This window comes from Vulpes lagopus, chromosome 6 (genome assembly GCF_018345385.1).
Source record: "Vulpes lagopus strain Blue_001 chromosome 6, ASM1834538v1, whole genome shotgun sequence".
Lineage (NCBI taxonomy): Eukaryota > Metazoa > Chordata > Mammalia > Carnivora > Canidae > Vulpes > Vulpes lagopus.
This window is the reverse complement of record NC_054829.1, coordinates 133,817,283-133,844,904: the sequence shown is the minus strand read 5'-3', so window position 1 is coordinate 133,844,904 and position 27,622 is coordinate 133,817,283. Positions and strand designations below refer to the sequence as shown.

Sequence of the window (27,622 nt, the reverse complement as noted above, 5' to 3'; positions counted from 1 at the left end):
CGGCCGCCGCCCCCGACAGGTAAGCCCCGCGCGGCCGAGGCCGGGAGGGGAGGGGAGGGGAGGGGGGGGGCGAGGAGGGGGGGGAGGGGGGGACGGGGGCGGGGGCGTCCGTGCGCACCAAGTTCCGCGGCCCCCCCCGCCCCGAGCGCGGCCTCCCGGAGCCTGCAGGGCTCCCCCCGCCTCTCCCCTCCCCGAGAGGCCCGGGCCCGCCGCCCCCGGGAGGCCCGAGGCGAGGGAGGCGGAGGTGCGGGCGCAGGTGCACGGCCCCCCCCGCACGCCTGACCCCGCCGCCCCGCGGCAGCCCCGGCCCGGGACGTGGGGGACCCGGCGCGCAGCAGCCCCGCTGGCAGGACCGGCCGGGACCGGGGCTGCCCCCACCCCCACCCCCCACCCCGGGACTTGCGGGGCCGAGGAGCCCGGGTGCCCGGCCGCACCGCGCGTTCCTGCCCCCCTCCTCTCCCCTCCCCTCCCCATCCTCCTCCCCCTCCATCCCCAACCCTCCCCATCCCCTCCCTCCGTCCCCTCTCCCTCCCTTCCCCATCCCCATCCCTCCCTCCCCTCCCCCTCTCTTCCCCATCCCCATCCCTCCCCATCCCTATCCCTCCCTCTCCCTCCCTCTCCCCTCCCTCCCCATCCCCCCTCCCCCTCCCCCGGGAGGGGGTCTCTGCCCCCGGTCGCGGTCCCGGTCCGTGCGGGGACAGGAGGATGTGCCCATGGACCAGGCGGCTGCTGCCGCGGCACAGAACTTGCCGGAGAACCCACCGGGGCTGCTCTTCTGTTCCTCCCGCTTCGTGAGCGCGGCCCCGCGGCCCCCGGCCCCTCCCCTTCCCCGCAGCCAGGTGCCCCCGGGTCCCGCGGCCCGAGGCCCTCGCAGCTCCAGGTGCCGCGCCCGCGCCTCGGCTCCGGCTCCGTCTCGCCGCCAGAACTTGCTCCCGAGCTGTGGCCTCTAAAGTCGGTGGCAGCCCCGGAGCCAGAGGATGGGCGCATCCTCCCCCTCGTGGGGCACAGCTACCTGCCCAAGACCTCACCTGCCACACGGGGTTCCGCGTGGGGCCTGGACCACAAGTGGCAGCGACCTGACTGATGCTGAAGCCAGTCAGGTGCAGGGCACCCAGGCGGGGCACCCAGGCGGGGCACCCAGGCAGGGCTGCACACGAAGGTGAGGGCCAGGGCATCACCCCTTGGCCGGGATTTTGTCCTGGGCTCCTTGGCCACATGCTCGCTGACACATCCACAGTCAGAGTAAATGACCAATGGCCTCGTGACAACGGCATGGCCTTCCAGAATTAAACCCCTTCACATGATGCTAATGTAAAATGCTGCTGCGGTGGGAGGCTTCTCGGGCACATTTCTCTAAAATGTTGATTTAGAGGATCGTCCTTGAAAGGTCATGACATTTGCATGTGAAGCGAGTCTAAGTGCTCAGCGCGGTTAAGAAGCGCCTGTGCTGCTTGGAGCATGGCTCTTGTTTCGGGGACAGTATTCTCTTTGGGGGACAGTATTCTCTTTGATTCGGCAGGTCGCTGTGTCTGTGATGAACTAAGGGGCGGCTGGAATGCACGTATTGACACCCGTGTCTGGCCTTTGAGCCTCCGATAAGGCATGAGGAAAGCCAGACAGACCGAATTTAGCCTCGTCCCCCTAGTTTTCTAAAGAAGCACATGGTCAAAGTTACAGGCAGGAAAGACTTTTAAAACGTTGAATCTGAGCCTTACTTCGGGAGTGCCAACTGACTGACTTCGTTTATCATAGGGCAAAGCCTCAGACTCATCGGTTAGGTTTGATTGTCAAACAACGCTGTTATATTTTAGTTGCATGAAATGGAAGCTCCTTAAGTTTGGGGAAAAACCCAGATATTAGTTTTAGATTGTGCAATTTGAGAGTAATACGTTTCTTCTTGGACACTTGGGAGTTTCTTCTAGTACAAGTAATATAAGTCCCCACATGGGTAGCAGAGTTGACTTTTACTACTTTGAGGCAAAACCCAAGAGAGCGATTCTCCTAAAGACACAGGAAAAAAACAAAACTGCAAACTAATCTCCTATCTCTTAGCAACCAAGTGGATGTCAGTTTCCAGGTAAGTATCTGACATCCGAGAATACAAAGTTAAAAAAAAAATTATGAAATCATAATTAGTGAGCAAAATGCTTACTGAGTATCTATTACATTCTCTTATTTCACGGTGTGCAATACCAGCCAGTACTAATATTAGACATACAAGTATCATAATTTTTGTAATCTTTGTGGAATAAGTTCCTGTCTTTCATAACCATGGGGATTCTAATAGAAATGTGCTGTTTTAAGTAATCTCAAGTTAAATGTTAATGTTTAGTTCAAAGCTGTGACTGTCTCTTCTGTATTCCGTGCTCTTCGGTGTGTCTTATCTTTCTAAAGCCCAAGGGAATGTGCTTCATAGGCCATTTTGTTGCCTTTTTTTTTTTTTTTTTTTTTATGTTGAGTTAGAAATTCTTGGTTACAGATCTCCTTAGGACACACTCCTAAATATATGTACTTCCATATCCAGGCTTAGGAAATGAGGTTATTAGGTGAATAATTTCAGCTTAAACATTTATTTTTCAGTAAATCCAAATGATGATGCTACGATTGCATTTTTTTTTGGTGTGTGTGTGCAAATGCACGCAGCCTTTGTTTTCCGGAACTTTAAATGCAGTATGTATCCAGAAAACACAGTAAGGTATGTGAGAACCTTCTACGGAATCTTCAGTCTCCGGCACGATTGTCATTTGAATCAAGACTTGTTAGTTCATTCACTTTATATATTTTTGCTACCTTGTAGATTAATAGGAGCATTTTAAAAAATGCTTATGGAGTTTTATAGTTAATAGAATAAATATAACTAGGATATATGTGTGTATATACGTATATATACACACATATATCTGTCATTGCAGTGCTTTTTCTTATATCAAGCAAAGTCATAACCACTATTTCCTGGAATTATCTTTATAGAGAATATACCATAATTCCAGTAGAATATACAGGAATTATAACTTTAGACTTTTTATTCAATTGACTAGTTTTCCTGATCATCGAGATGATATGATAGACGTAATCCCAACGTAGTGAGAAGAGTTGGATTTCAATATGTGTTCTTAAGTCATAATTTCCGGACTGAATTTCTTAAGTTGCAATATTTTGAGTTACTCTTTTCTTCTGCCTTGGGCAGCCATATCAGCTGGGTACCTTGACCGCGTGGTGAAGGCCTCAAAATAGCCCTAATAGCCTCACTGTAGCCTTAATAGAATTAAGTGAAATGGACTTGGTAGTAGTCATTTGATTAAGCTGATTAAAGGAAATCTTGAGAAGTTTTCTAGATCATGTGGCTTTGATCAAAGATTCCTTTGGGAATTATCTAAATTAGTGATTTCAAGGAGATGGAGGTCGTGCTTCCCTTAAAGGAAAAAATCTTTCTTCTCCTCTCTTTTCCTCATTTTCTCCCTTCTTTCTTCCTTCTTTGTTTCTTTTCATCTATTAGTCTGTCATCTATCAGTTTTTACCTATTTTACCCTCTGATTATTAAAATGAAACAATGCAACAGGCCTAAAGTTGAAATCACTGAATTATATGGTCTATTGTCCACGTTCCAGGGATGGAAAAATTCATAGGGTATGTGGGCAGCCTTAATACTCACACGGATTTTGAATTATTGGAATAACAACAACACTGAAAAGTATCTTCCAAAACCAAACTAAAAATAAGATTCTTAAAAATTTCCAAATATTGTTTTAAATATATCTTTTGTTTTAAAATTTTAAGTAATATTGTTTTAAATATATCTTTTATTTTAAAATTTTAAGTAGTTTGGAAGAAGAACCTGAGATTTTTATGTTTCACAAAAGGGAGTGTGATTTATAAAAAGTTCAAGTCAAGTAAAATGGCTTAAAGAAATCCTCTTATTATTTTTCTCTATGAAAAACTTAATTGACAGAAATATGAGTCTTTCACTTTTCACTTTAGTTCTCAAAATGGATAGTTATGCGTGTGAAGTAGAGCAAGGTGGGGATTCCATCACAGAATATGATGAAGCAAATAATATATACCTAACCATAGCAGGGTCCTCTATAATCCTTTCTTTAATCTAGTTTTCCAGATGGTTCTCATTTCGTTTTCATGGGGCTTTATTTTTCTAGCCAGAGATGACTTCTAGCGATTAGCACAACTGAAACACACACACACACACAAATTATTCATCTCTGGGAAAATAAAGTAGAAGTAAAAACCAGTGGCATCTGAAATTGAAATTATAACCTGTAGACGAGGTAAGATTATAGCTCCGTCCTTAAGAAAGCTTGCAAGTATCATTGCTGATTATTTAACATCCCGTGACGCCTCTTTAAACGTCTTCCCGTGTCACACTTGTCGGATAAGTGCACGTTCCACTTAGAATGCCAGCATACATCGCATTCATAATGGGGTATGTTGCATACTTTATGTGCAGTGCAAAAAATACCTTAAAAAAACCCCAAACGGTTCATGTTGTCATTAACAAAACCTGTAGCTTTTAACACAATCTAATCAGATCTTTCTTACCTGAATGTATGAGACAGCGCTGATTTTATGGTGTGTGTGTGATTCCTTTATTTTTACATCGAATTAATTATGAATAAATATGTTTCAAATCTTTCTGGATAAATTTGCTTTCACCCCGAGCCTTTCCACTTTCCTGAAGACGTCCATTGTGCAGTTGTTTTAAAGAGACGTTGGGCACTAGGTGGCAGCAGGCAATGCTGAGTAGCCTTGCGTCATTTTAATCGCAATAGATTCATTATTAAAGCTTTTTTTTTTTTTAGAAAAGGATATATTTATGGTGTGAGTGTGTTAATGAAATTGAAATCAACAGGCAGCGGAGCCTTTAGCAGTATATTGAGAAGATCTACCGTCTACAAGATTTTAAAGATTTGAGTCTAATATTTAGCAGGCACCCTGGTTTTATGTGGGGTCTGCTTCCGTGAGGGATTGTTAGGAATTAATTGAATTAAATATGCCAGAATTCTGCTTATGACCAAGTAAGAGAAAAGGAAAGGGAAAATGAAGGGAACAAGACGGGAAAGAAGCCATATGGCCGTTCCAAAATAGACATCACATTAACTGTTTGCACTTTAATCCTAATCCTCTCACTATAGAGGCTGAGCAAAAACACTTTTTTTTCTAGGGAGTAGAATGCTACGGTCGTTAAATCTTCTCTATCTCGTTGCCGTTGGGACAATGCACAACCAAAAACAAACCCAGAAAGAAAACGTGCAGCTTGTCTCCCGGATGCTTCAGCAGATCCCTTGGCATCCTCCGGGGCGGTGCTGGCGTGGCCGCCACAGTGAGCAGCGTGGATCAGTCGGCACCACGCTCTCCCGCCACTAGGATAGTTGAAGTTCATCCGCACCAGTTTTTTCTTGGTTCATCTCGATGTGTGTATCTCTGTCTTTGGCTAAATGATGGAGTTATGGGTCTTGGTGGAGTCAATCAGTTTATTCCATCGGGGTACAGCGGAATGGGACTTCTGCATGGCTTAGCCAGCGGGTCGGTCAGAACTTCCTCAGGACCCATGGGGTAGGCATTTCAGCCCTACTCCCTGCACGTGGCTGCGGGGGGAAAGGAGGCCAAGGGGAAATGTAATCATCATAAATTGACACAATTAAGAAATACACTTCTTTAACCAAAGCTTTTTACTACATAAAATTAAAATTTGATAAAACATAGAGCACCTGGGTGGCTCAGTGGTTGAGCATCTGCTTTCGGCTCAGGGTGTGACCCTGGGGTCCTGGGATCGAGTCCCTCATCCGGTCCCTGCAGGGAGCCTGCTTCTCCCTCTGCCTGTGTCTCTGCCCCTCTGTCTCTCATGAATAAATACATAAAATCTTTTTTTAAAAATTTTTTTATTGGAGTTCAATTTGCCAGCATATCGTATAATAACCATCAATAAAATCTTTTGAAAAAACATAATAAGACATAGGATAGCACAACAAGCTCCCACGTACGTCCAGCCAGCTTTGATAATTGTCGCCATGGCTGTTCTTGGGTCATCCACAATCCCACTCACTCTGCTCCTGCCTCGAGTTTTTGAGAGCAAACCCTAGAAATTGTCAGAGGACATACCTTTGTAAAGTAGTTACTTACAAAAATAGGTGTTGTATGTATGAAGGGCAATTTAAGGCCTAATTGTTGCAGTTCAAACACTAGACACTTCTCCTAAAAAGCCTGAAGTCTTGGCATTGGGTGAATCAAGCTCTTGCTTGATTTCCAGGAAATATGGCAACTTTGAATCGTTAGGGAATGGATGTCAACGTACATATCTGTCCTGTATGTTCTGAATGAGCAGAGGTGTGTAGCCATGGTCCTTGAACGTGCTGGGTGCCTAGGGCATGCTCAGCAGCCCGTGACTGCCGTGGGCTTCTTAGGTGAAGACACGAGTTGTCCCCGCGCCTCATTACCAGCTCTCTGTGTAGTGTCGGAGCCCGGCCTGTGGCCTGCAGGACTCAGTTGGCACCAGTCAGCCTTCCACCGCTCACGCTAACCATACGTAACCTAGAGTGATCTGTAGTTTCGCCCCAGTAGGAACCTGAACCCCCCCACCTCCCGCCCCAGAAACCGGCCTTTCAGTGAATGAGCTCAGCCAGTGGCCCAGTGTCGCGCATCTAGCTCACTTCGTACTCCGCGTAGAAACGGTTTGGTCCTCTGCTTTGAGAATATCATGGATATTCTGAAATATACCCATGAGATGTTGTGTAGAGTTAGAATTTTAAATAAAATTCTTTCAGATTTCAAAACATGGGTAGTAACCACTGTGTGATATTATGTGCCCTAGAGAAAAATATGATCCCATTATAGAGAAAACAAGTGATGTGTATTGAGAAGGTTAAGATGCCGTCACATGTTCTTCATGTATGTGAATTATATGGGGAGAAAAGCCCCTGTGTACTTCTCTTAATATTAGACACATGATTTTTGACTTTATTTTTGAAATTTACTATGGGGCAGCCCAGGTGGCTCAGCAGTTTAGCGCCACCTTCAGCCCAGGGCCTGATCCTGGAGACCCGGGATCGAGTCCCACGTCGGGCTCCCTGCATGGAGCCTGCTTCTCCCTCTGCCTGGGTCTCTGTCTCTCTCTCTCTGTGTCTCTATGAATAAATAAATAAAATCTTTAAAAAAAAAAAGAAATTTACTATAATGTTTTCTTTCCTGAGCTCTGTTTTAAGGCTGCCTCCCAATTTATTCATGCTATTCATATTTCCATTTCTCATTTTATATTCGGGTGGGAGTGAAGAATGGTACATACTTAGAATTGTGTAATGAGAAGTAATTGAGCCAGTTGGCTTCTAGTTGATTTCTGGGATTCTTTCTTTCCTTTTCTTTCCTACTCATTTTTTCCCCTTGGTTATAAATGTAATACATTTCCCTGAAAAAAATTTGGCAGTAGAGACAAGTCTAAAGAGTCAGGAAAAAAAATCACCCGAGGACAGTAGTATTGACATTTAATGATATTTCCTTCTAGGATTTCCTGTGACTCTTTTACAGAAGTTGAGAATAAACTATGTTCAAGTGTGTGTGTGTGTGTGTGTGTGTGTGTGAAAATGAGTGTTCTGATTTTATTTTTCCCACTTAGAATTCCATCGTTCAATTCAGTTTATTTATTTTTTTTAAATTTTTAAATTTATTTTTATTTCTTTTTCTTTTTTTTCAATTCAGTTTAAAATTTGATTGAGCAGTGTGCCCGGTACTGTGTGCCAGGTACTATGCTAAGCTCTGTTCTGGTTTACTGCAATGGATGAAAAAAAATCACATTTCCACGCCTGTAAAAATTTTTTCTATCACTTTTTAATTGCTACCTAGTATTTAGGCATTTGGATCATTATCATTTGGTTACTCCTTCAACTTAGGCTTTTACATTATTGTGCATTCCCCCTTTTGCTGTTATTTCACTGTGATATTTTCCGTACGACCTCATTTTCCAATATTCCTTGTCTGTATTTCTCATCGTTTTCTTAGGAGTGACTTCTAGGGATAGTAAACTGGATAAAGGGCATGAACGTTTAAGATGCTTCTAATACATATTGCCAGATTGCTTTCCAGAAGGACTGAACGCATTTCCAGCCTCCCTGGAGGTACATAGGTCACATCTCCAACCTCACCAGCCCTGAGCGATACTATTTTTTTTTCTTTAAGAAATCTTGTTATTGGGAAAGGTGAAGATGGTTGTAACACCACCACCCCAACATCGTCAGTGATCACAGCCGTAACACTGAGCATCTCCTACACGCCGTTCATCACGCGAGACCTTTTTAGTGTCTCGTGATCTTTATAGCAACCGTGAAGGAGAACAATATTATTATCCCACTTTAAAGTGGGAAACTGGGACGCCTGGGGGCTCAGGGGTGGAGCGTCTGCCTTGGGCCCAGGCCATGACCCCGGGGTCCCAGGATCGAGTCCCGCATGGGGCTCCCTGCATGGAGCCTGCTTCTCCCTCTGCCTGGGTCTCTGCCTCTCTCAGTGTGTGTCTCATGGATAAATAATTTTTTTTTAAAGGAGAATTATTTCTTGAGAAACAAAATGACTTATCCAAGGCCACATAACTAGGAAGCGGTAGATTTAGGTCCTGGCCTGTGATTGACCTTCTCTCACTCCCGGGCTCTGAAGTGCTACCCTCTTCTCGTGCCATTTCTGGTTGGGTGAGGCTGGCTACGTTTGACCTGGTTATTTCCATTTATATGTGATTTTTTTGACATGAATTCCTGTCCTTAGCCAGTGTGTGTATTGGGACCTTAGTTTTCCTCAGTTCCCGTGTCCTTTGTGACCCAGGGCACTGTGTCCTTGTCATTTACGTCATCTCTACCGTGTTCTTATTTTCTTTCGTGTGCAAGTTAAAAAAGTGTCTGGTGAAGTTGAACGTCACATTTCTGCTGTTGCTTATTTGGCTCAGACAATACCTTCCTGTTTATAGGACACATTAAAATCTCCCTGAATTATTCTTCCCTTGGTACAACTTGATCCGATTCTTTAGTGATTATTTTTTCTACCGAGTCCAGCCAACACTGAGATGGCGTGAGACAAGACTTACATGGGCTCCCTCCTAAAAATAGTTGAGCATTTTCCAGCAGCAGATCCTGAATGATCCACTCACTTCCCATTTATCTGAGCTGCTATCTCGTCCCATCCTGCATCACCTTTTGTAGAGGTAAACAAACGCACCCTTCAGAGGGGGGCTGGTTCTGCTGTACTTAGTGCAGTTTTATGTCATTTCTTTTAGTAATTACACGCAGGTTTCAGTGTTTTTATTGCTTAATGTCTGGTACGGTCGATACCCTCTTCCTGTTCATTTTTTCTGTATTTATATGTAGCTTTTAAGATTCTCACTGATAAATCTTCCAGATTCATTTTACAATTATTTGGTAAAGCAGCCCCAAACATGATTTTGGAATTTTAATGGAAATTTCATTGAGTATATGAATGAAATTGAGGATAATTGCCACTTGGTAAGGTTTAGTCGTCTTATCCAGGAACCTGGTGAGTCTCTCCGTTAATTTCTGATTTGGGGAATTTTTCATACTGTGTGTAAGGGCTTCTGTTAGACATCAGTTATTTTGCTGAAATACTTTCCTTTTTCATGTTTCACTCCTCAGACTGACCAAGGAACAGTACAGCCTGCCCGATGCACCATGGGCCCACATTGGCTTCGCTCATTCACAGACGTATGTTTGGCCTACTGGCATCTCTCTGTCCCTGTGGGGAGGGACCCAGGAGGCCTGAAAGCTTCTCTTCCCCATTACTGGGCCACCGTCTTGTCCTAAACATATATTTAGTTTGAATTATGTTACTTAAATTATCCCAAGAAGATACCTTTAGCATAAATATTTAAACCGTCAGTATGAATAATAGTTCAACTTCAACAGCTCACTAATGAGATGTCATAAAATTGTCCACAGATATGTATTACTTTGTTTATCAACAGCGTACAAGGCAGCAAACATTTCTCAGTTTGATATTTGGTTTCCAGTTGTCAAATCCGACGTAATTACCTCCAAGATCATCAATTTTGGCCCATTACAATGGGGTGGCAGGCTTGGATAACCAGCCTGAAGCCGTAGCTCACCCGTCTGCGTCTATACTCCAGTTACAGAGATTCTCAGAATGGAAATCTGGAGGTGTTTTCATACGCACGGTTTGTTTATGAGTTGCCAACGTAAGTGCCACGTAGCCATATACGCCAGCTAAGTGCCACGTAGCCATATACGCCAGCTCTCTCCCATTGACCATGGTATGCCAAACTATTTATTTATTGGGATTATTCAGAAGATAATGTGAGTCCTAATGTGAGTCCTCCAGGTTTTCTCAAAGGGGAGACTTCTTTATCTGTCTCAGGCGAATGGATCCTACTTTTGCTGGTGCTCCGTCATGGGAAGCTGCAAATGGATAAGTAGAGGCATTATGCATATGCATGAGGTCTTCAGGCCTGCTCTTCTATACTTCCAACTGCGGTTTTATCATTTTCAGGAACAATTTTGCATGGTGGAATTGTGCATGAAAGTTACAGATGAGCTACAAGGATTAGGGTATACTGAGAGCTGTGTTCGCTTCCCTGCCTAAAGCTGCAAGGGCCTGCCCATGGATGGATCACCCGTCAGATTCCAGCAGCATCCACTTTTCATTTCATGGGCTAGATAATTAAGCTCAGCAACAGATGACAACAAGAGAAGAGCTTGTAATTTGCTTCTGTTAAGATCTTCTAATTTCCATGCTTAGGTTTATATGTTTCTTTTTAGCTCAAAACTGGAAGCAACCATAATGCACTAGCAGTGATGAAATTCCTCTCAAAGCCTCAAGAGACTTTTTTCTACCACTTGTTGAAATTTCCCCGTCAAAATATCTTGGGTGATACGATGCTAGGGAGGAATATGTGAGAGAAAAACACAGACTAGTGCAGATAGTGCACAGCAAAGAAATTGTAATCTGCTTCCAGCCCAGAAACATTAATTATAACAAAAAATGATAAAAATTCACTGAAAAAAATACAGCCTTAGTTCAAGGAACCTTCAAAGATCTTGATTTCTGTGGTCTGTTGTAGGATGACCAACATTCTGATTTGTTTGGGACTGAGAAGTTTCAGGACTAAAATTAGGAGAGACTTCAGCAAATGGGACGATTGGTCACCTTATCTCCACAAACATGGTGAAAAGTATAGGGAGAGTAATAGGTACAGATTTTTAAGTAACCTGTATTACTCAGTAGAAAGAAAAGATGATTTTTGGTTATAAACATGTACCTTCAACATTCTATGGGTAAAAACGATACAAAATCTGGACTTAGGTTGTCCTCTGCTGGAAGATACTCAATATCTTTTATTTATGTACTTCTACTTATTCATAATTTATTCCCTGCGTACTTCCCAAAATGATTCGAGATGGCTTACAGTAAAACTATGTATAAAGATACTTAGCTTTTATAGCAGTTCAATGATCGTGTAAACGATCCCTTCTGGAGCTTGACTGAGAGTAGTGAGCTTGAAATAGTAAGTGTGCCAGTGCGGGCTCCGAGGTGCTCTCGGTAGAGCAGTATGTTGGGACATTTAAAGTCACTACACGGATCCTATGATTTTGGATAAAAAGATGGCAATTGCTTGAGCAATCCTTTGATATGATGAGGCTCTCACCAGACAGTCTGGGCGAGGTACTGGGAAGCCCCGGAGGGAAGAGCTCCAGATCCATCCAGGTAGGAACAGCAGCTCTCTTCACATGCATGTTCTTGATTCTGGCTCCATATCCTGGTGTCTAATTTGGTGACTAATGCATATACTGTAGCGTTAGACACGGTGGTTTTGCATTGAAAAGACTGTTGTTGCATTTATTAGAAGACCTGGTCTGGGTCTTTGTTCTTCCAAGTCTAGACTATAGCGATTTGGAGAAAGCTGTTGTAATCTACATGAGGCTATTTTCTCATCTATTAAGTACAGATAACAATAACTGTCTCATTGGGACGTCTGGGTGGCTCAGCGGTTGAGCATCTCCCTTTGGCCAAGGCGTGACCCCGGGGTCCTGGGATCGACAGAGGATGACCCCGGGGTCCTGGGATTGAGTCCTGCATCAGGCTCCCTGCAGGGAGCCTGCTTCTCCCTCTGTGTCTCTCAGGAATAAATAAATAACATCTTAAAAAAGTAATAACCATCTCAGATTTGTAGTGAGAATTAAGTGGGATTGTATACAAAAAATACAAAATATACTGTAGAATCATAGTATTAAAAATATTGATAAGCATTAGTATAATTATTTTTCTGTTAATATGTCCTATATACAGAATGATCATTTAGGACTTGATTATGGCTCTAAATGTAACCAAGGAAACAATCAAGATTCAACTTGGATAGGAGTAGGTGGCCAAGTATCTTTACTAGAGAGATACATTTATTCTAATTTATCCAAGTTAGTTCTTTTTTTTTTTTTTTTTAGTTAAAATTTATTTACAGGGGTGCCTGGGTGGCTCAGTCCGTTAGGCACCTGCCTCTTGATTTTGGCTCAGGTCATGATCTCACCATCATGGGCTCTGCACTCAGAGGGGAGTCTGCTGGAGAGTCTCTCTCCCTCTGCCCTCCTCCCTGCCCTGCTTGTGTGCATGTGCTCTCTCTCTGTCTCTGATAAAAAAAAGTTTTAATTATAAATGTAATTAATTGACTCCGTAAGCATAATAAGTGAAATTGCCTCATTTTTTATATCTATAAATTTATTTTTTATTGGTGTTCCAATTGCCAACATATAGAATAACACCCAGTACTCATCCCATCAAGTGCCCCCCTCAGTGCCCATCACCCAGTCACCCCCACCCCCCATCCACCTCCCCTAAATTGCCTCATTTTTGTGTAGGAGCCATCTAGAGCTTCTAGAATAAATGACAAATCATAAGTGTTTTAAAAATTGCCTTAGACAAAGCAGGGGAGTACATTTTTTTAAAAAAAAATATTGAATTTAACTGTCTTCAGACAGGATATGTCTATTCAGATGGCCACAGTCTCTACTACCACCTGTTATCTTACACTTGACCCACTTCACTTATGTGTGTTAATCGCCTGACCCTTGTGGGCATTTGAGCTTGTGTCTTGTAAACTAGAAACAACAACGAGTGGATTATATATTCCTCGAGCTATCTGTTACTATACTGTCACATAAAATGAATCTCTAGTAAATGTAACCTGTTATGTTTTTTGGTAGTGTTTTGGTTTGACTATGCTCTATGGCTACCCACAGCTTAAAACTTGAGCTAAAATAGAAATGATAGGCTTGACATTATTTTGTGAAAATTAAGAACCTAGTATAGATTCTCATCCATATGTGTAGTTATGTCTCGTGCCAAGGAGTTATCTGTGGGCATAGCCAAGAAATGGTTTCAAAAACAATTCAGAGTCAGTCCATTCTGATGAGTTTTAAGCCATAATCTCCTTATCTATAAGGTGGTTCATTAGTAGCCAGGTGCAAAAATGTTATGAGGATCAAACATACTAAGGAGCGGAGAGTGTACTGTGTCAGAACATGGTGAGTCTTCAAGCTCTGTTATTACTATGATTCATACTTTTTATTATTACATGAATGAACAAGGAATTGCGATATTAGTTATCAACAAGTTATTTTCTAAACTCTTGATAGTAGAAATCTAAATGAATTTCCAGCATATAAAGTGAAATAAAAATAATATTCTATTAAGATGGGCGCGTTTTGTAAGTTCACATTTAAAAAGATATCCTTATTGATCATATTGATCATATCAATATATTTATTGATCACATCAATATCAATAAGGTTAATCGGTGAAACCAATGAGGTTCCTTTGCTGAACAGAAATATGTAAAGTTTGGACATACAGATAATAGTTGTGCAGTTATATCAACTTCATGCAGCTTATTTTTTTGTTTATTTTTTAATTTGGTGTCTTTGATTTTTGTTCATTTGGTATTTTTATTTTATGTCTTGGTTTATATGGCTTCTTCCTCAAGATTACTAATTTTTCAAGCATGGAAACTCTTTTGTGCCAAAACGCAGTAGAATGCGTGGCATATGATAGATCTCACAACTGTTTTCTGAGTAAATGAATAATTGGTGGAGCGGGCTTAATTCCACCTGAGAGAAATCGCTGGGCTGTTAAAGGTGTTAGAGTTTTAAAAGGACAGGAAATGGTATAATAAGGTGACTGATCTAACAATGGTACTTTCCAGAAGAACTTTAGTCTATTGGTAAAGCTCTTGCTATACCAGGGAAGACTCTAGTCTGAAAAGTCAGCGTGTGGGACATCCGGGGGCTTCTGGTTGGGCGCCTGCCTGGGGCCCAGGACATGACCCCGGGGTCCTGGGATCGAGTCCTGCATGGGGCTCCCTGCAGGGAGCCTGATTCGCCCTCTGCCTGCCTGGGTCTCTGCGTCTCTCTGTGTGTCTCTCATGAATAAATACATAAAATCTTTAAAAAAACAGAAAGGTCAGCATGTGCGTGTGCGTGTGCAGACGTCCACACGCCCGGGCGTGCTCCTGCATGCACGTACACGTGTAAGAGCTGGCGAGGGCGCAGCGTGGAGCAGGCCTGTGCGAGGCCGTGGACTGACTGCCTGTGGCTCGGCTCCCCCGGACGCTGGCTGTCGAGGGTGTGCAGCCCCGGCTCGGCCGGCTGCGGCCTGTCGGCAGGTGGACTGCGGCCAACAGGGACAGGCTGCAGGGGGAGCTTCTGTCTTTTTGAGGCTGAGTAATCTGTAGGGTCTTCGTTGTCTCTTAACCACACTTATCCGTGAGAACCAGCAGAAAGGTTGAGGTAAATAAAAAAATAATGATTCTCGGGGGCTCTGCGTGGCCGTCGTTCCTTGTCTGTCCGACCTTCACTGCCCACAGGCGGTGAGCGCAGCCCAGATCCTCGCGGGGTGGGCGAGTCAAGCCCCAGCAGGTGCCACGCGCTCTGGGGCCTCGCCTGTCCTACCCGGTCTCACTCCCTCCCAGCTCCAGTGACACTGCTTGCAGCCGGGCACTGAGACACTGTGTCACCGTCCACAGGTGGGTCTCGGTTTCATCCCGCTGGACCACCTGGTGACGTCCGATGGTGTAGACGGCTGTTTCTCTCTGTTTTCTTGATGGCGAGTCTCCTTAATGTTTCAATAGGAAATGCCTTGCGTCATGTATAGGACATGTCAGTGCCTTAGGGTCAGGCATGCCTGAGTCCCCGTCGCCCCCCCACACCCCTCTTTGATTGGAATTGCGCTCGACTCTTAGTTTGGGTGACCTGGACATCGATGCTGTGAGCTTGGTGTCCTGAGCAGGAGCCTCCCCGGCGCTCGCTCTGGTGCCCCTGCGTGCAGGCCAAGCGCTCACTCTGGGCCCGTCGTCAGCAGCCTCTGTGCCTTTCCTTCTCAGGCACCTCATTTTGATCGTGATCATTCAAAATGGGACCTTTCCCTAAGATTAGCATTTTTACCTGTTCGTCGGTGGTGTGTAGACGCTGCTCCTGCGTTCAGCCGCTGTACTAGGCTTTCCTGTTCCCACGATTGTTCTCCAGCTTCCTGCTTCTACGTCCGTGTGTTGGGATGGGTCTCCTGCAGCGGTAGGTCCGGGGTGTGTGACCTGGGGCACCCCATCCGGGGCTCGCTGGGGAGTCGCCCCAAACGATTCCAGCTTTGTGGGCTTCCTCGCCGCGCCCCATGGCGCCTTTCCTCTGCATCTTCGCCATCGGCTGCTTCCCTTCTGTTCCTAGCACCCCGGCTTTCCTTCAGGTTCGGTTACAGAGGCAAGCACGGCAACGGGGCAGGAGCCCGGGGTGCAGGAGCCTGGGGTGCAGAGGCTCAGGATGCAGGAGCCCGGGGCTCAGGAGCCCAGGGTGCAGGAGCTCAGGGTGCAGGAGCCCGGGGTGCAGGAGCTCAGGGTGCAGGAGCCCGGGGTGCAGGGACTTGGGGTGCAAGGCCTAGGGGTACAAGGGCTCAGGGTGCAGGAGCCTGGGGTGCAAGAGCCCGGGGCACAGGGGCTCAGGGTGCAGGGGCCTGGGGTGCAGGGGCTCAGGGTGCAGGAGCCCAGGGCTCAGGGGCTCAGGGTGCAGGGGCCTGGGGCACAGGGGCCCAGGGCGCAGGAGCTCGGGGCGCAGGGCCTGGGGGTGCAAGGGCTCAGGGAGCAGGGGCTCAGGGTGCAGGAGCCCGGTGTGCAGGGGCTTGGGGCTTGGGGTCCGGGGGATGCGGTGATGGGCTGTCGGAGGGGAGGTTGCTGGGTGAGGGGGGGCCGTCTGCAGCTGCCGTCAGGGGTGTCGGGGAGGAGACTCGGGGTCCTGCAGACCTGGGTTGGCTCCCTTGGCCTCTGGGTCCTGCGCTCAGGCCTATCCCCTCCCGGGTGCAGCGCCCCCTCTGCTGCAGGGGTGTTGGCCAACCCGGGGCCTAGTGTCCCGGCCTCCACGCCTGGCCGAGCCTCTCCTGAACTTTTATTCCTTAATTTGCCCCCGAGGCCTTTTGCTCAGTCGTCCTCTGGCCCAGGAGTCGCCCAGGATTCGCCCCGTCAACGGACTTTAATGAAACCCAGGCCTCCGGCTTCACTCGCTGCTGCCTTCCTGCCTTGTCGTCCGTGTCGCGTCACTTCCCTGCGTGTCCTCCAAACTTGGGGACCTTCGGGGTTCTGTCCAATTCTCCGTCCCTGGATCATCCATGTATCAATAGGTTTTTATAGGCCTCATTTACGGATTCCCTTGCGTAATTACATCCATTTGTAAAGGAACTACCCCGTCACCGTCGGCCATCACGTCTCTGCGGCAGGGATGTGCTGATATTTCCCGCCAACACGTCCCTGGTGTTTAGCGTGGGGCCTGGTCAGCGTCTGGTCCATATCTGAGCCTCCGTGGCCTGGGACCAGCTCGCGTCTAGGTGGCAGCGGTGGGAGCAGCGACAGGGCCACGGTGAGGACGTACAGTCGTTCCGCTGCAGTTTCAAGTTTGCATTTTTTTCAGAAAATATAGCTTTGCCTCTGGATTTGTGTCCCCTTCATTGCACAGGCCCCGTTACAGGTTTTTCCCGTCTCTTAGAGGTGCACGTGGGGGGGCCTCTCCGCAGCTGCGGGCGGTTGTCATCGGGGCCCTTCTGCCCGCTGCCGGGCAGGTTGTTGGGGCTTTGCCGGCAAACGGTCACAGGTGGTCGTCGGCCCTTCGTCCCGGTTATCATGGGGACCTGTTGCTTTGGGAGCTTATGAAGCTGGTGGCGGGGCTTGAGGACAGCTTGGAGCGGAGCAGATAAAAGGAAATGTGGCAAGGTCGAGAGCCGCAGCCCGAGTCCCCAGGAGCGGCCCAGAGGGCTCGGGGTGGCGGCCCGGCCCACCCGACGGCTTGCGAGGGCTGCTCGGTGGGCGCTCTCCACAGGAGCAGGTGCAGGGCCAGCGTCGCTGTGCACGGGCAGGCCGATGCGCCCTCCAGATGGGGCTTTGCGCCTCGCTGAACAACAGGTGCCTGACCTTGGGGGCAGGTGCCTTAGCAGCGGCGAGGGGGCTGCTGTGCGTCCTGGGGAACCCCGGGAGCAGGGCTGGGCCAGCAGCCCCGGAGAAGCCCCGCGGACCCGTGGGCGGACAGATCGCAGCCGCTGCAAGGGGAGAGCCGTTTCCACAAGGGCGACAAGCTGCTGACGACCAGCGTGGTCACCGTGCTTCATCTCGGCTACTTTGGAGGCCTTGCTGGCCATTCATCCTGCCATGCAGCGGCAGCCGGAGAGCGGTGACCGCGGTGACCGCGGTGGGATGGCTCCTGCCCAGGTGAGTGGAAACTGAGGCAGGGCCGGGGTGGCCCTCGGAGCAGAAGGGTGGTTGGCAAGGCCGCTGGGAGCAGGAGCGGCAGGTGGCCGAGGCGGCCCGAGCGGGGACGGGGACCGTGCAGGGGACGGGGACTGGGCCAGGTCAGGAGCTGGGGCACGGCCTCCCGTGGGTTGCACTTGGCTGCGCTTGAGTCTAGGCCAACAGTTGGGCTTCCGGGGATGACGAGGAGGACCGCGCGGGGCCTCCGGGCCCTGGGGACCTCGGGACAGCGGGGACGTCTCCGGGCACAGAAGGCAGCAGTGCCCAGGCCAGGTGCGGGGCGTGATGCCGTGGGGGCCCGCGGAGCCCCGGCCGAGCACTCGGACCAAGCTCGCCTTGCGGGACTTACGGGGCCTTCTGTGGCCCTGCACCGCCGAGCACGCGTGGAAGCCTCACCCGGCCCTCCGGGTGTGGCCGCGAGCTCCTGGGGGGAGGAGGATGCGCGCGTGGGTCGCAGGGGACCCGGCCAGCTCTCTCCCCAGCCGCTCCCTCGAAGTGACGCGTGAGCCTGTCCGTGGAAAACGGGCAACACGATCGGAGTAAGAATCAGCAGCTGCAAGGGGGCACGGAAGCCGTGGCCACGCGGACAGAGGTTTTTGTTTTCTCGGAGGGTAACGCACAGCGGGTCCCCGAGACGCCGACTGGCTCGGGCGCTACGCGGCCCCAGGTCCACAGGCTGCGTTTCATTTCCCACGTGGCGGGGCCCGCGCTGCGGTCACCCAGGAGGGGCTTGTCTCGCGGGCTCCCTGCCTGTTGGCACTTTCTCCTTCAGACTGTTCTGCCCTCAGGTCTGTCCCCCACCCGCCTGCGCGGATTTTCTATTCACACGTTGGCCGAACTGAAAGTTGAGCAAAAAACAAAGAAACAGACTATGTATTGGTAGATTAACACCAGCCGGGTAAAGGTCTAGAAACGTTCTATGCTTAGGTGATAAATTTAGTGAAAATAATCAAATTTTATGATCCAGGATCTAAAATATCTAAAATACATGAATACGACCTTTTTTTTTTTTTTTTTTTTTTTTTTTGCCTCTCTACTAGCAGTTAATGACATGTTAGATTTTCAATATTTTTTTTTTTTAGATTTTATTTATTTATTTATGAGAGACCCAGGCAGAGGGAGAAGCAGGCTCCTTGCAGGGAGCCTGACGCACGTTTCGATCCCGGGACCCCGGGGTCACACCCTGGGCCCAAGGCGGGCGTTAAACTGCTGAGCCCCCCAGGCACCCCCCCAATACTCCTCTTGAAGTAATCTAGTAACTCTGTCCCCCCCCCCCACTGATAAACTACTAAGTTTTCTAGAAGTTGAAACACAGAAAATAGCCTATCATAGTCACAAAATGCAAATAACTTGCTCTTAAAATATGTCAAGAGAAGCATGGCTGTTAGGAAAGTTTGACCTGCGCTTCAGCCCAGCAAAGAGGTCAGCGCGCAAACCAAGGCCATGGTTCACAACCTCGCCATCATTTCCCCCATCCAGCGTGCCTCCTAGCTTTAATTTTTCTGGTGCTAAAGTGGAAATGGCTTTAAAAAAAAGCCCTTAACACTTAGTCAAGAAATGTTATTTTTAAATCCAAAGGCAAAAAAACAAAAACAAAAACAAAAAACAAAAAACAAATCCAAAGGCGATGATTTCCATTTTGAAGTATTTCTAATTTGTATCATTAAAACGAACGTTCTTTCTGTTCTGGATTTCTCTTAACAAAGAAAAGATCCTTTTATCCTTTTATTCCAAATAAAAAATAAAAAATAAAAAATCACTTGTGTCAAGTGGAATAATGTGGAGGTGATCAAACTATCTTTTTGAGAGGGAGACATAGAAACTGAATCTGGATAAAAACTAGGGGACACGAGTGAGGGTTGAGGGTGCCTTGATGGCTCGTCAGCGGGGACGTGTGCTCTTGGGCTGTTATAGGGAGGAAGCTTCCGGATGGAGCCGCTGGAGCCAGTGATTCCTACCACAGAGGCCACGGCTTTGGGGCATGCTCAGTGCTCGGTGCTCAGTGCTCGATGCTTGGTGCTCAGTGCTCAGTGCTTGGTGCTTGGTGCTCAGTAACCACGTTCTTCCTTGAGTGGGCTTCAGGCGACACTTGCCAACCGACCACTCTTTGTGTTTAAAGCCACGAGGCCTCAGGAAAAGAGCCCAGAGGACCCCCGGCTGCTGCCGCCCCTGCCGTACCACGTGCTGTCGTTGCCGCCGGAACCACCCCAGTTCCGCCGGGGCTTCTGTGAATTAGTGTTGGAAGCAGGGTTGTTTGAAAGAGGAAATATTTAGGGATTCGTAGGACCTGTGAACAATAAGGTGTTTTAATAAAAAAAAAAGTACATCTTCATCATTTAAAATTATTGGGATTGAGAGAAATTCAGTCTGTTTTTAAAAAGGCTGCATACGGACATTGCATCCTTACCTCTACTCCGTGGGGTTGTTTCGGGGGTGGATAAATATATCATGCCCTTGGAACACTTAACATCTTGATTAGTTTTTTTAAAAGATTTTATTTATTCATTCATGAGACACACAGAGAGAGAGAGAGACAGAGACACAGGCAGAGGGAGGAGAAGGCTCCATGCAGGAGCCCGATGTGGGACTCGAACCTGGGACCCTGGGGTCACGCTCTGGGCAGAAAGCAGACGCCCAACCGCTGAGCACCCCCGGCTCCAGGCCCACCCCGGCCCGGGAACCTCTAGGCCGTGTTTGCTCTGCACTTAAGGCTCTGGGTCCTGCTGTGCTTCTCCCTCTTGTTTTCTTCCTTTGTTGGTTGGTTTTGCTCCTTCACTTGCACGTGGGCGTGAAGTCGCCTGGCGTGCTCTTTCGCGGCTGCTCCCACCCAGGCTCGCCCTCTGGCTCCCCCGTGTCAGCATGGACGGCAGCGTCTCACTCCTCTTGGGGCTGAGTCCTGGTCCACGACACGTGCACACCCCACAGCTCCTTGCAGTCGGCTTCTCGGTTGCCCTGGTCCTGGGTGTGGGTGGCCAAGCGGCTTGTTCCGACCGGTGACCCCTGAGTGATCGTGAGCCCCGGGCACTGTCCCCAACCACCCGTGTGGCCCGCTTCAGACCGTTTCCCCTTTGCAAAGGCCCGGGACACCTTGGCGGGCGGTGGCTGCCCCCCAGGCCCTGGTCCGACCTCAGCAGGTGCAGCAGGTGCGCGGGGCTGCTGACACAGCCTTGCCTTGTGCATTCGGAGTGAGACACGGGGAGCCCCAAGCAGCAGAGCCGGGTGGGCCGGAGCTTCCTTCTTACCATTTCCCCATCCCTGGGATTGGGATGAGGTACAGCAGGTGTCGGGGATCCTGGGTCCAGCTGACGGGGGGACTGTCCTCGTGCAGCCTCTCTGCCCGGCCGGGCTTCCAGCCCCGGGGGCCCACATGCTTCCCGGGCAGGTGCGCTGTTGCCCAGGTGGGATGAAGGCTGCCTCCCCACAGCCCTGCCCCTGCTCCCCAGTGTTTTATGGACACCCAGAGCCAGACCGAATCTTCCATCCGCAGAATACGCTGCTTCCTTAGGTCAGTCCTTCGGCGGCAAGACTTCCAGTTCCTCTACGATGTCCCGGGGCCTCCCCTGTGCCGTGTGCGCAGCCCCACGCGCCGAGCCAGTGACCCCTGTGTCTGGGCCGTCGGGCCGCGTTTAGTGAGTGCTCAGTCCCGGCCGGGGGCCTGTGTCTCTCTTACGATCCTAGGAGTTGATTTTTGTGGGTTTCTCCATTTTATGTTCAAGCAACGGAGAAGAGTGAGAGTGTATCATTTTACCTGTTTTTACATGAGATCGTTGGGTAGATAGGAAAGCATCTGCATGTAGAATTAGAAAAGGAGATTAGTGAGCAAACTACGGAATTGAAAATATGTTAAATAAGAGTACGTAGCTGATGGCCATTTGAAGAAGAAAATGCAACGATAATATATTAATATGAATCAGATAAACCGATAATATGATGCAGGACGGGTGTATTTTGATCAGGCTCTTTGTTAACTTGGATTATTCTAAGCAACAAAGAACATCGTTGCCCAAAAAAGGCACAGCCTTTTAATTAAAGCCCTGCGTATTCCTAACATAACGTGTGAAAATAGGACGCCGACCGAAATATAAATCCCACTGTTCTATGAGAAAGTAGTGTATAAATCAAATATATATAAATGCCGCAAGAGAATTTAGGCCCAAGAGAACGTCATAAATACTCCATCTTCATAGAACTTTTTAATAATGTTATTACTAAAAATGTAAACTAAAAAAAAAAAAAAAAAAAAAAAAAAGCAATTGACCAGGTTCTCAAGAGGCATTTTAATTCTTAAGAGAAATAACTGACCAGACGGGAGCAAAGGCTGCATATTGGGAAGATAATTCACAGTTTGCTAATAAAATGCAGGAGACAGATTAAATTCTTAACCGACTATAGCCAATATAACGTTATAATGGAAACCATGAGATAGAGTCCTCTTAAAATCCGCCGAATACACAAGCGCAACTTCAGACAACGAGCAAAGAATTTAAATTAGAATAAAGGGACTCTGAGTTGGCTAAATGGGTGATTCCTTCAAGAATCAACTTTTCTATATTAAAAGATTGGAAAGAAATATGCAAATAAAAGCAAGCCAACCAACTATATGTGCAGAAAAGGAGCAAAATAAAAGGCAGCAGGGACGCCCGGGGGCACTCAGATGTTGAGCATCTGCCTTCAGCCCAGGGCGTGACCCCGGGGTCCTGGGTTCGAGTCCCGCGTCGGGCTCCCTGCAGGGAGCCTGCTTCTCCCTCTGCCTGTGTCTCTGCCTCTCTCTCTCTCTCTCTCTCTCTCTCTGTGTCTCTCATGAATAAATAAATAAAATTTTAAAAAAAGTAAGATGGCACAGTACACTGCAGCCATCCATTTGAGTGGGGCGTGCTCATTTTCGTCCGTCATAGCACAGATGGACCGTGAACTTGTCGACCGAAATACAAAAGTTCTTCCTCTGCATAGAATATCTTTGTTTTTTGTTTTTGTTTTTTCATAGAATATCTTTGTGGTTCCGTGAACTTAGAATCTATTAAATTCGGGTGGGCTTAAAATGAGGCGGGATCTATTTCAATTTGATCTAACTTAAGCCATGCTAATTTGGGGTTTTAAGCCCAAGGCCTAAGCTGGACATCTGCTGCTTTACGCTGGGTTTTCAGAAGCACTTTTACCTTTTCCCAGGGCAGCGTATTTCACAGAAGGGCATGCACAGTGCGATTACATGATCAGATATTGGTTTTTTTTTAAAGGTTTTATTTATTTATTCATGAGAGACAGAGGGAGAGAAAGAGGCAGAGACACAGGCAGAGAGAGAAGCAGGCTCCATGCAGGAGGCCCGATGTGGGACTCGATCCCGAGTCTCCAGGATCAGGCCCTGGGCCGAAGGCGGCGCTAAACCGCTGAGCCACCAGGGCTGCCCCAGATATTCTTTAAAAATGTCTCATCACAATATTCTTGATGATCCTTGACGTTCTTAACAATTTCTTAATAAATGGAGCCGGGCAACTTTGAAGTCAACCTGCTTTTTTTAGTCTCTTCTGAAAATTACTTGCCCTGACAGTCGCAGCCCCAAGGCTAGAGGGGGGCGAGGTGCTCCTGCAGTGGGGTACCTGCGCCGGAGGGTCGGCCTGGGTGCCGGGGCGGAGGTGCTTCCCCCGGGACGTCTCCCCAGGGACAGAGGCAGAGACGCCCGGGGCGGTTCTGGCCCGGAGCAGCCCCCGTCATTCTTCTGACCTTTTTTTTTTTTTTTTTTCCATATCTACTCCTAGAAGTAGATTTTCTTTTTTTTTCTTTCTTTTTTTTTCAAGAAGTAGATTTTCATCTTTCCTTCAAAGCAAGACATTTCAATTTTTGAAATAGATCCCCAAAGAATACACCCGATTTGTAATAAAGTAAAATCCAGAGAGACCGATGCGAATATGTAATGATATCGAGAAATGGAGATAAGGTTTTGCCACGTTTACTTACGTGATTTGTCTTCATAAGGCTCAAAAGTCTAACGACAAAGTCCCGCAGAAAGGTGGTTCTATTGAGATGTCGAATTTTTCTCATTTCAGCTTACAGTTCAGATAATGAGTAGCGTGAAAGTTCATTGTTCTATTTTTTAATATAAATTTATTTTTTATTGGAGTTCAATTTGCCGACATACAGAATGACACCCAGTGCTCATCCCGTCAAGTGCCCCCCTCAGTGCCCGTCACCCCATCTATTAAACTGAAATGTATGAATGGCCCAATAGACATATTTGTGTAGCTTTTGTTAAAATAAATTTTCCACTTTACAACAGTTTGGGATTCATAGAAAAAAAATTATCAGGTACTCCGGAATTCCCGTGGACCCCACACCTAGTCTCCCTGTGAATGGCACATGAGTGTGGGGCAAGTGCTAAAATTAATGAGCCCAATATTGATTTTTTATTATTAACTGAACTCCGTGGTTTGTTCAGACTCCCGTGGTTTTGAACCCAGGCTCCTTTTCCTGTCCCGAGATCCCACTCAGGATGCTGTATCACATCTTAGTTGTGACGTCTCCAGAGGCTCCTCTTGGCTGTGACATTTTCTTAGATTTTCCTTGGTTTTGATGACTTTGACAGTTTTGAGCAGTACCAGTCGGGTATTTTGCCAACGGGTACCCTTCTACTGGAATTTGGTATTTTCTCATGAGCTGATCGGTCTGCTGGTCCTCGGGTGGGAGACCACAGAGGTCAGATGCCGACGTCATCACAGGATAGCAGGAGTACGTCCGACCCACGTGTTTTGCTGCTGCTGCTCTTCACCTTGATCGTGTCTTCATCATTTCCCCGCCGGGAAGTTGCTATCTCCCGGTCCACCCTCCGCCTTTCCATATTGTATTCGGGGGCAGCCCACACTCCACGAGTTTTGGGATGTGCTGGTTGTGCTCCGTCTCCTGGGGTCTACATACGTTATCTGGGGCTCTTCTGTGCGGGACTATTGCCTCTTCTCCTATGTGGATTTTTGCAATTATTTATGTGGTTTGGTGTAGACCCGTGGATATTTATTTCATGCCTTGGATTACAATCCCATACTACTTTATGAATTTTGTTGCTCAGATTGTCCCAGCTTTGCCCATGGGGAGCTCTTTCGCAAGTCAGTTCCTGTCGGTTGGTTTTAGGTCAACCAGACTGAATTTTATTTTATTTTATTTTATTTTTTATTTTATTTTATTTTATTTTATTTATTTTAAATATTTTATTTATTTATTCATGAGAGACACAGAGAGAGAGAGAGAGGCAGAGACACAGGCAGAGGGAGAAGCAGACTCCATGCAGGGAGCCCAACGTGGGACTCGATCCCGGGTCTCCAGGATCACGCCCTGGGCCGAAGGCAGGTGCTAAACTGCTGAGCCTCCCATGGATCCCCCTTCATTCTCCTTTTACTTGCAGATCTGGTGCTTGAAATATGGCCTGTTGGTCGAGGGCGAGCTTTCCTGGCCCTCCTTCATCCCTTCCCCAGGCTTTCCTACCACGCCTGTCCTTTGTCTCGGGTGCGACAGTGGGGAACAGCCTGCTAAGTCAGAGTAGCTCAGACGACGGCAGCTCCAACCACCTTGCAGTCTCGGCACACGGGGGAAAGGTCCAGACCTTTCTCGGTCACTTTTCCCTCCTTTCAGGGACAACACCAAGTTGGAAGCATCTGATGGTCTGGAGCAGAGTGTTTTTAGAGTTCTTAGAGAAGTTAGTATCATGTTTGTTTGTTTTTTTTGTTTTTTGTTTTTGTTTTTGGTATCATGGCTTATTAAAGTAGTTACCACTGTGTTTTACTGGACCTTAGAATTTCTTTTTATTTATTTTATTTTATTTTATTTTATTTATTTTATTTTATTTTATTTTACTTATTTATTTATTTATTTTTGACCTTAGAATTTCTTTTTATTTAATTTTATTTTATTAATTAATTAATTAATTTAATTTATTTATTTTAATTTTAATTTTTTTGAACCTTAGAATTTCAATTCAGAGTATAAATACTGTTCAAAGATACAAAATACGGCATCATAAAAGGCAGCGAGAGATTAAGAGGTGGAGTCCCTCAGTTACTTCGTGGTTCTGTAGTGCTTGGGACGCCAGAACGTTGTAAACCACTGATTTAGGATTCATTATGTTGTTGGCATATGATCTTTTAAAATGAGACTTTTTATTAGCTTGGATCTCTAGTCTGTGTCCCTCGAAAGCTTTGCCAACCTCTTTTATGCGTCAGTGCTTATTTCTTTGTCTTTGTATTGCCGGCGACGAGGCATAGAGCGAGGCCTCGCTGAGCAACACGAAACCCCATGACATGGCTCGGGAGCGTGGAGGGGAAAGGAAGCCGCGGAGAAACTGGCCTCACAGAACACCGTGGGATGCTTACTGCGTCCACCCAACTGCCTCTGACAAGGAAACCCCGGGTTCTGCTCCAGAGAGATTTTTTTAGCTCCTTGTAACGATTGGTCTGGAGTGGTTTTTCTTAAAAGACCCACTGGCATTCCTTTGTCTTTTATCAAACGGATGTTTAGGGAAACATGTTAATTTCCATTTGCAGTGACATGTTTATGAAACATTTATAGGGTTGCAAGGCAGAGTCGTGTTTTCTTCTTCTTTTTTTTTTTTTCTCATTACTGGTTTGGAATAGGAATAGTGCATGTATACATCTCCGTTCTGGGTTTAGGAAGAGGGTTTATGGAGCACTGGAGTGCAGTGGACGAAACTCGTTCCCCAGTGAGGCTGTCTCTGCATTTCCCTTTTAATGTTTTGGGAGCTAGGTCACAAGCACACGGGGGGAAGCTGAGGCAGGGCACGTGGCATTAAATACCCGGATGGGCCTTATGTTACAGATTAGAATTTAGCGTTGATCATAGTGAAGCCTTTTATTTTTTGGCATCTGAAGGATGAACGTAAATCCTCCATCTGCGGCTGGTGAGGTGTTCCAGAAAGGTGTTCTTCTAATAATTATAAAAGATTGTCACGCTTTTTGCAAATACGACCTGTCAAATACGTATAGCTGAATGAGGTGGGAATAGTTTATGGATTCGAGCGGTCTTTGTTGCTCAGAAATATTTGAAGTCCGGTGTTCTGATGTTTTTTTTAGCTTATTTTGTAATGAGTAAATTTAAATGAGTCATCAATGAGGGAATATAGCTATTCCTATCAACGGTAACCTAGTTATTATTTGAATTCTTTGAGCAATCCAGGTTGTGTGCGTCTCACGATTATGTGCTCACATCTACTTATTGCATCGTAGGCAATAAGAAGAGCATGTTTGTAAGGACGGGATTGCACCGAATTTAGTGGAATTAATAAAACATTTATATTTATTAGAAATGCATGGTACAGTTTTCTAGCTTTAAAGGAGGGGAAAAGCAAAGCAAAACCAAGAAATTCGGTGATGAGGCCGCTGTCATGGCCTAGACCCGGAACATGTAGTGTCTACTCTGCCCACCAACCACAGCCATGAGGGAGAGCGCACTTCTGGGGCCATGTAGGAAGGACATGTAGGAAGGTCCCCAAATCCCAAGCACTGCTCTGCTGTCCGGGCTGAAATACCTACCACAGGTGAGTGGCCACGTGGCACCATTCAGTGCATCGTTTCCCCAAGAGTTTGTTGCCCGGGGAATGTAAAGTCCAACACAGAAGTGTGAAATAAATGTTGGGGATTATAGTTTTCACCAAGAAGCTCCCGTCTCTCATTCAGTTTTCGGTTGTTTGAGGGCAGGGACCGGGTAATCGTTTGCCTTCATACCCCCCGCAGAACCCCATGGCATCTTACCCTTAGGAGGTTCTCATAGTCTTTTTGTGTGTATGCAATTGAATTATTGACTTTGGATTTAGGGGGATTTGGGAAATCATAACCGCTAGTTGGATAT

At 47.0% G+C, this 27,622-nt stretch overlaps 1 protein-coding gene across 1 annotated transcript in view; it reads left to right on the top strand.

Annotated features, from left to right (window-relative positions):
* Positions 1 to 27,622, top strand: part of INPP4B (inositol polyphosphate-4-phosphatase type II B) — a 707,856-nt gene continuing 680,234 nt past the window's right edge. Inside the window, exon 1 of the mRNA XM_041758014.1 lies at positions 1 to 19. The gene's annotated coding sequence lies outside the window, so the exon portion shown is untranslated. The remainder of the gene's footprint in view (positions 20 to 27,622) is intronic.